At 42.6% G+C, this 8,457-nt stretch overlaps 1 non-coding gene across 1 annotated transcript; it reads right to left on the bottom strand.

Annotated features, from left to right (window-relative positions):
- Positions 7,377 to 7,448, bottom strand: TRNAE-CUC. Its single transcript has one exon. It is a non-coding gene; the product is annotated as a tRNA-Glu (tRNA).

Here is an 8,457-nt window from a genome sequence, read left to right as displayed (position 1 = left end):
AAGAAAGCTTGAGTGCCGAAGTTCAAAAAGTTCAAAAAGCTGATGCTTTTGAACTGTGGTGTTGCTGAAGACTCTTGAGAGTCCCTTGGACAGCAAGGAGATATAATCAGTCAGTTTTAAAGGAAATCAACCAATCCTAAATATTCATTGGAAGGACTGATGCTGAAGCTGAAATTCCAGTACTTTGGCCACCAGATGGGAAGAGCCGATTCATCGCAAAAGCCTGATGCTGGTTAAGGTGGAAGGCAGGAGGAAAAGGGGACAACAGAGGATGAGATGGTTGGATGGCATTACCGACTCCATGGACGTGAGTTTAGGCTCTGGGAGTTGTTGATGGACAGGGAAGCCTTGTGTGCTGCAGTTCATGGGGTCGCAAAGAGTCGGACACGACTGAGCAACTGAACTGAACTGATGACACAGAGCCTGTCCTCATGAAGCTCCTATCACTTCATTGCCTTCAGGGACCTAACTATCAAGATCAAGAAACAACAATAATTTGAAGCATAATTCTGTGATTATCACTTTATAAGACAGAAGAAGTATGTTTTATGAACTCTGACTTCAAGGAATTTACAAAGTCATAACTTACACAGAACAATAGCAAATTATTGGAAGTACTATATACTATTGTTATATATTATAAAAATTAAAAGAATGTATTGAGCAGAAAAAATAATTGATCAACTGTGTCCATAGTTGAAACAAATTGCTTTTGTTTTATGTAACTAATGTAAAAACACTTTTTTTCTGTAGCCTACTCAATAAAGGAGGAAAATGAAAAAAAAAAAGAACCATTTTTATTTAAGTCAATAATAGTGATCTACATGGCAATGTGGCAAAGATTAGTTTTAATTCAATAAAAATTAAACTGAAGAAAAAAGCACTTTCACAAATCAACATATTTATTCAAAAACTGCAAGTATGCTGTGTTTTCTATTAAACTTATTTCTTGATAAGATTTCCCCAAGTTTTTAAGAATTTGGGAGCTTCCAGTAAGCAGCTGCTAGGGTTGACTCTAACTCAAGTTGTAATATGTAGAGTTCAATTATACATTTGAAAGAGAACCTTAAATATCAAATACTTTCTTTTTCTTTCTGTGGAACACCCCCCATGAACCACTCTATTTGTAAAGACTGCTCGAAAGAACACTCCATAGTATGACCAGAAAATCAGTTGTCACTAGAGAATCTTAAAGAATACACGACTTAGGCTGGGCAAATCCAGATTGGAATCCTGGTTCCCTGACATAGTCGTGGACTTTAAGTTACAAACTTTCTAAATTTCCTAAACTACAAACCAAGGATTATTATAAGAATTGATTCTAATATTGTAGATAAAGTGCTTAGTTCAGTGTGCAAAACCATAACTTACACAAAATAGTAGCAAATTATTAAATGCACTGTTGTGTTAAATATGTCATAGAAATTCATAGGAATAATTTAGAAATCATCTGAAAGAACACAGTAGCGATAGCCATTATTCAGGATGACTCAATTGAATTCTTTTTCTACTTTCTGCTCTCAGTGGAAGTATAAAGGTGTGATTCATAAAAAGCCGTATTATAAGGGGTTAGGTTTTAAGTGAAGACCTAGCAACCTACTTCTTGGCTCAACTGATTGGTTCATTCATTCATTTACCACCAACCATATGTCAGGCACTGTATTAGATGCTGTTGAAAGTCCCTCCTCCCTGCCGCCCCCGCACCCTTGGTTACTTTCAGACATCCTTATAATTTTAGAGTTTGTCAGCCCAAGCCAAAGTCCATCTTTGGGTGAATGATGATTATTTAAATAAAGCAAATTGACAGAAATACATCTTTTGGAATACAGCAAATAACCCTTGCTGTATTAACTAATTTCTATTCCTTTGCCCTTAAGAAACCTCTTCATATGTGGAGTATTTCTGCAGACAGTCCTTCAGCTTTTCTCCACTCTTCAAAAAGCAAGAAATGAAGTAAACTGTCTCTACAAAGCAGCAATGTTGTGATATGTGTAGGTTGTGTGTTTTTCATTTTTCAGTTGGTGGAAAATTGCTTTACAATGTTGTGTTGATTTCTGGCATATGACAGTGTGAATCAGTCATAATTTTATATATATTCCCTTCCTCTTGAGCCTCCCTTCCCTCCTTACATCCCACCCCTCAAGTTCATCACAGAGCACCAAGCAAGCTCCTTGTATTAATACAGCAACTTTCCACCATTTTATACCTGGTAGCAATGGCACCCCACTCCAGTACTCTTGCATGGAAAATCCCATGGATGGAGGACACAACTGAGTGACTTCACTTTCACTTTTCACTTCCATGCGTTGGAGAAGGAAATGGCAACCTACTCCAGTGTTCTTGCCTGGAGAATCCCAGGGATGGGGGAGCCTGGTGAGCTGCCGTCTCTGGAGTGGCACAGAGTCGGACACGACTGAAGCGACTTAGCAGCAGCAGCAGCAGCAGTATATATATGTCAATGCTGTTTCTCAGTTCTCGCCACCCTCACCTTCCCCTCCTGTGTCCGCAAGTCTTCTCTACTAGGTTCATCAGTATCATTTTTCAAGATCCATATATATGTGTTAATATCCAGTACTTGTTCTGCTCTTTCTGACTTACTTTACTCTGTATACGAGGCTTCAGGTTCATCCACCTCACTGCAGCTGACTCAAAATTTTTTCCTTTTTATGGCTGAGTAATATTCCATTGTTTATAAGTACTACATCTTCTTTATCCATTCATCTGTCTGTGAACATCTAGGCTGCTTCCATATCTTGGCTATTGTAAATATGTGATATTTTTGTGTCTAAATCACAATATCATTTAGAAAAACTGACACAAATAACAGTAAAATAGATAAAATGCAATTAAAATGATTCTAACCATAATCAAAGAAAATAAAATTCCATTAAAAAATAAACCAAGCAAGAGAAATATGCTGTTGCTATCAATGACTACCCTACAATCTCCAGGGTCTTTCTTCTTTGACTTCCTTCACCCTAACTTATCCTGACTCTGCTCCTTCAGACTTTCCTCCTTTATTCTCCCCTAGCTAGTCCTGCAAACCTCAGCTCCTCTTTTCTGCTGCATTCAATCTCTTGGTGTACATCTCCATTCATGAGGGTTTCATTCTCACTTCAAAGCCGAGTCTCCTCTGAATCTATCATTAGTCAAAAAAATGTCAACCTACGTTCAGGACAGCTTCACTTGAAGACCTCTCTTTAGTCCAAGCCTAAAGGCAACTTGAGCGCTGAAGAATTGATGCTTTTGAACTGTGGTGTTGGAGAAGACTCTTGAGAGTCCCTTGGACTGCAAGGAGATCCAACCCATCCATTCTGAAGGAGATCAACCCTGGGATTTCTTTGGAAGGAATGACGCTAAAGCTGAAACTCCAATACTTTGGCCACCTCATGCATAGAGTTGACTCATTGGAAAAGACTCTGATGCTGGGAGGGATTGGGGGCAGGAGGAGAAGGGGACGACAGAGGATGAGATGGCTGGATGGTATCACTGACTCGATGGACGTGAGTTTGAGTGAACTCCGGGAGTTGGTGATGGACAGGGAGGCCTGGCGTGCTGCGATTCATGGAGTCGCAGAGTCGGACACGACTGAGCGACTGAACTGAACTGAAAGGCAACTTGACTTCTTGTGGTGCCTCGATCCAAATCGGCACCCTTTCCAAGTTAATAAGTGAAAGTGAAGTTGCTCAGTCGTGCCGACTCTTTGCGACCCCGTGAACTGCAGCCTACCAGGCTTCTCCCTCCATGGGATTCTCCAGGCAAGAATACTGGAGTGGGTACCCATTTCCTTCTCCAGGGATCGAACCCGGGTCTCCCGCATTGGAGGCAGACGCTTTAACCTCTGAGCCACTAGGGAAGCCTCCAAGTTAATAGGCCATAATCAAAACCTTAGTCACTTTCTCCTTTGATTCCTACTGAACTGTGTTAGAGTCTTATTGCCCTTTCTTACCTGTGCCTAGAACAGTGACTGACACGGAGTGAAAATTCCATAAGTGCTTGCTAAACCAATGAATGAATGGATGACAATAACTCTGTGAAGCATGCATGGGAGCTAATAGCAACTCCATTGTGCAGGTAAAGATCCAGAGGCTCAGAGAAGCCGAGTCACTCTCCCAAGGTAGAGTGAGTGAGTGAAAATATATTGTAGGAGAAAGGGAAGACGCAGAATAACTATGAAGGAAACAGCAAAGGAGCAGTAAGCGAGTTTATAAGTCGCTCGGTCGTGTCCAACCCTGCAACCCCATAGGCTGTAGCCCACCAGGCTCCTCTGTCCATGGAATTTTCCAGACAAGAATACTGGAGTGGGTTGCCATTTCCTTCTCCAGGGGATCTTCCCGACCCAGGGCTTGAACCTGGGTCTCCTGCATTGCAGGGATGCTTTACCATCTGAGCCACCAGGGAATAATCAAGATAACTCAGCTGCTATTGACAGACGAGATTAATTCAGTCTCTGGCTCCTGAACAGGAGTGCTTTCTGTGCTTTCCTGAGATCTCTCTGTCTTCTCGGTATTCGCTCTTCTGTGACATCTAGTCATTGACAGGTGTGCTGTCTCTTTCTAACACTAGTTCAGACCTTCAGCACGTGCTGCATGTGTGTGCCAGTCGCTTCTGTTGGGTCCGACTTTTTGCGACCCTATGGGCTGTAGCCCACCAGGTTCCTCTGTCCATGGGATTCTCCAGGCAAGAATAATGGAGCAGATTGCCCTGTCCTTCTCCAAAGGATCTTCCCAAGCCAGGGATCGAACTTGTGTCTCTTAGTTTCCTGCATTGCCAGGCAGGTTCTTTACCACTAGCGTCACCTGGAAAGCCCCATTTAAAGCTATGGCCTCCTAGATAGACTTACTTCCTGTGGTTTGGCTTCCACTGGTCTATGCAGCACCCAGAAGCCATGTCTCACCACGCATCTTTGCTTATTTCCTTGATAATTCTCCTCGACGTTTCCAACCTTTCTGCAATATCCTATTCTCTTCATTGCTGCTTCCTTCTTAAATTTTTCTGATCCGCTTATAAACTCTTACTGCTCCTTTGCTGTTCCTTCATAGTTACTCTACTTCTTCCCATTCTCCTATAATATATTTTCACTTGGTTCTTTCCTTGGCCTCCTGTCCTTTTTTATAGACTCTCTTTGTGAAAAGAGAGCCCACATCTTCTCAAACTTCTAAGCTAATAGCTCCCAAATCCCTTACCTTCCTAAGTGCCATCCTGTTTTTCCAACCACTGTTTAGCTGTGCTGCCTCTGTTGGGATCAAACTGGACTGACTTCTCTCCTGAGTCTGTTTCCCCACCTCAACCTCCTAATCACATTGCAGGCCTCTCCAACTTTATTAACCACACAGAACACAACTTCCAGAGCCATTGCTGCTTCTTCCCTATTATTCTTAAGCTTTTCTGTCCTATCAAGTACCTAGGCTTGTTGCATTCCCTTTGTGACTCTGTAGCTTGTCTTCAGGTCCTCCATAATGTGGCTACACTAACCTGCCTGACCTGGACCTGCACTGCTCCCTGGCAGAGGTGTCCTGCTATGGCCAGTGTGGTGCAGCCACCCTTGGTGTAGATGCCAGGCTTGGGACCTCCTAAGGTTAAATGCGCCCTTTCTCAGGCTTTCCAGATCCTCTAGGTTATTTGGTTAACCAGTTTTCAGTTCTGTTTTCATTCTCATATCCACTTCCTTCTCCCTTTCCTCACCATGTGCTTCAATTATTTGAAGTACCTTTGTTATTGTTTAGTCACTAAGTCCTGTCCCACTCTTTTGCGACCCCATGGACTATAGCCCGCCAGGCTCCTCTATCCATGAGATTTCCCAGGCAAGAATACTGGAGTGGGTTGCCATTTCCCTGTCCAGGCAATCTTCCCTACCCAGGGATGGAACCTGTGTCTTCTGCACTGAAAGCTGGGTTCTCTACCAGTGAGCCACACCACATAGCAAACTGTTGAGAAATGGCGCTTTTTGTTGTTGTTGTTGTTGTTAATGGCAACAATAATAACAAATATATTTGTGTCTTAAATCCTTCATGAAACACTCCTTAAACCCTTCTGCTTTTTCCAACCCCTGGGCCACACATTTTCCTCTTCCAAACCAGTCTCAGCACGGATTAAAGGTAAGTAAGACAAAGCCATGAAACTCCAGTACTTTGGCCACCTCATGCGAAAAGTTAACTCATTGGAAAAGACTGATGCTGGGAGGGATTGGGGGCAGGAGGAGAAGGGGACGACAGAGGGTGAGATGGCTGGATGGCATCACGGACTCGATGGACGTGAGTCTGAGTGAACTCCGGGAGTTGGTGATGGATATGGAGGCCTGGCGGGCTGCGATTCATGGGGTCGCAGAGTCGGACACGACTGAGCGACTGAACTGAACTGAACTGAACTGAAGGCAAAGCCATAGGAGCTGTAATCAAGCTCTATTTCTATGCTACTGTGAAATTTCAGGCTTAACATGAAATGGTTAAAAAAACAAACACAGTAGCTTAAAAAAATAGCAAAGGTTAGAATGATTTTGAAATTTCTAGATTAAAAAAATGTAATGTCTATATATTAATAGCACCATTTTTATCTTCTTCTTGATGCCAACATTTCCATATTTTCTTTTGAGGAACCCCAAGAGTCTTTCTTTGCCTATATGATAAATCTATAGGGAACTGACACACTGGATGCAAGAAATTTGTCATATTTGTGTGAATGTCTTTGAGAAAAGTTAAAATATAACCCACTCCAGTACTCTTGATTGGAAAATCCCATGGACGGAGGAGACTGGTAGGCTGCAGTCCATGGGGTCGCACAGAGTTGGACACGACTGAAGTGACTTAGCAGCAGCAGAAGAATGGTAAGAGAAAATATAAAACAATTATTTGGTAATTAACCAACAACATACCTCAAAAAAGATCTTAGATTCATAAAGGAGAACAGGATAAGAACAGTTCAACTATATGGAATCTACAAAACACATAATCCAAATACATGAAATGTGACTCTTAGTATGATGTATAATAGATAGAATCCCTCCTAAAATTATTTTCCTCCTCCTCTTAGTCAAAGGAAACTCCAAATGAACAAGGCTCAATAAATTAATGTTTGTATACACATCCAAATTGTCTTCCAAAGCTGGAAAATGCAATTTTATAAGTGGCTTAAGTTGTGTTTAGAGTATTTTAGAATCAGAGATCACTTTGTTGTTTGATTGCAATTATCTCTTAAAAGGTATGGTGTATTTTAAGTCTCAGGTTTAATAATATTAAAAAAGAAACGGATTGAATTTTTATAATGGAAAAAAAATCGGTAACAGCTATAGTAGGAGAGAAATCAGTAACTCGAAACAGCAATAGTAGTGGGGGGGGGGGGGGAACCAGTAACTCGACTGCAAGTAAGAAAACACTTGTTTCCCTGACCGGGAATCGAACCCGGGCCGCGGCGGTGAGAGCGCCGAATCCTAACCACTAGACCACCAGGGAACTTGAGTTTGTTTCCTCTCCGGGAGTATTTGGTTCTTTAAAAGTCTCTACGTAAACCGGACCAATGGCGGGAAAGATTGTTGACTTTAAACCCTGCCTACTTCTTTCCGGTTTCGGATTTCAGACTGAAACTCCGGCAAATTCTCGGCGCTCTCAGGCTAGCTCCGCGACGGCTCCCAAGGCTGGAGACTCCAAATCGAATCCTCTTCTGACTGCCACGCTGCAAAAGACGTCCTGGGATTGTATCCGAATTACGCGACGTGTAAATATCTATACCTGGAAAATGTTAAAAGTACTGTCCAGAACCTTGTATTTGCTTTATTATTTTCTCAGTCATTTAGCTGCTCCTTCTAAATCTAATCTCTTTCGGTATATGTCTTTCTCTTTCCTTCTCACGCAGTTGTTAAAATCCCACTTCACTTTATACGAAATCGAACGTTTGATTGCCGCGAGCGGAGAGCGTTTCCCGGTATAGAGCTCGGTGCGACCCTGCACACGACCTTGGCATAGAGCACATGCGGGGTAAACGTGGACAGTGAAGGGCTCCGTGGCCTTTTAGGACGCGACTGTTTTATTTACTGGGGAGTCAGATTAACGAAGCTAGGACGGCTGCGGATGTCTTGCTTAGTGAAAAACCCGGGCCTGTGCACTCGGGTCCAAGTAAACCGTTTTGCACTATGCTTCCATTGCCTCCTTCAAACTGCTATTACCTGGGCAGTTGCTTCACTCCTTATTATGTCGAGAAAAGGCCAGGGACTGATGCAATTACCAAAGGAATCAAGAAACCTTCCAGCCCAGCCTCAGTTCAGAATCCCTCATGAAATAGGAGCAGAAGGCAATAGCATGTAACTCCGCTTTGAAAGTGCCGACCGTTCGGTTGGACTGATGTAACCCTAGAGACCCCGCTCCGCTGCAAGATGGAAGGAGGCTTAAGTAAAACAGATATAAATTCGTAATGAACTTGCTCGCAACATCCGGCGCCGCTGTGAATTACAGCCTTCGTCCATCA

The sequence above is a fragment of the Capra hircus genome, chromosome 9 (assembly GCF_001704415.2).
Source record: "Capra hircus breed San Clemente chromosome 9, ASM170441v1, whole genome shotgun sequence".
NCBI classification, from domain to species: domain Eukaryota; kingdom Metazoa; phylum Chordata; class Mammalia; order Artiodactyla; family Bovidae; genus Capra; species Capra hircus.
This window is presented reverse-complemented; position numbering and strand designations above follow the sequence as displayed.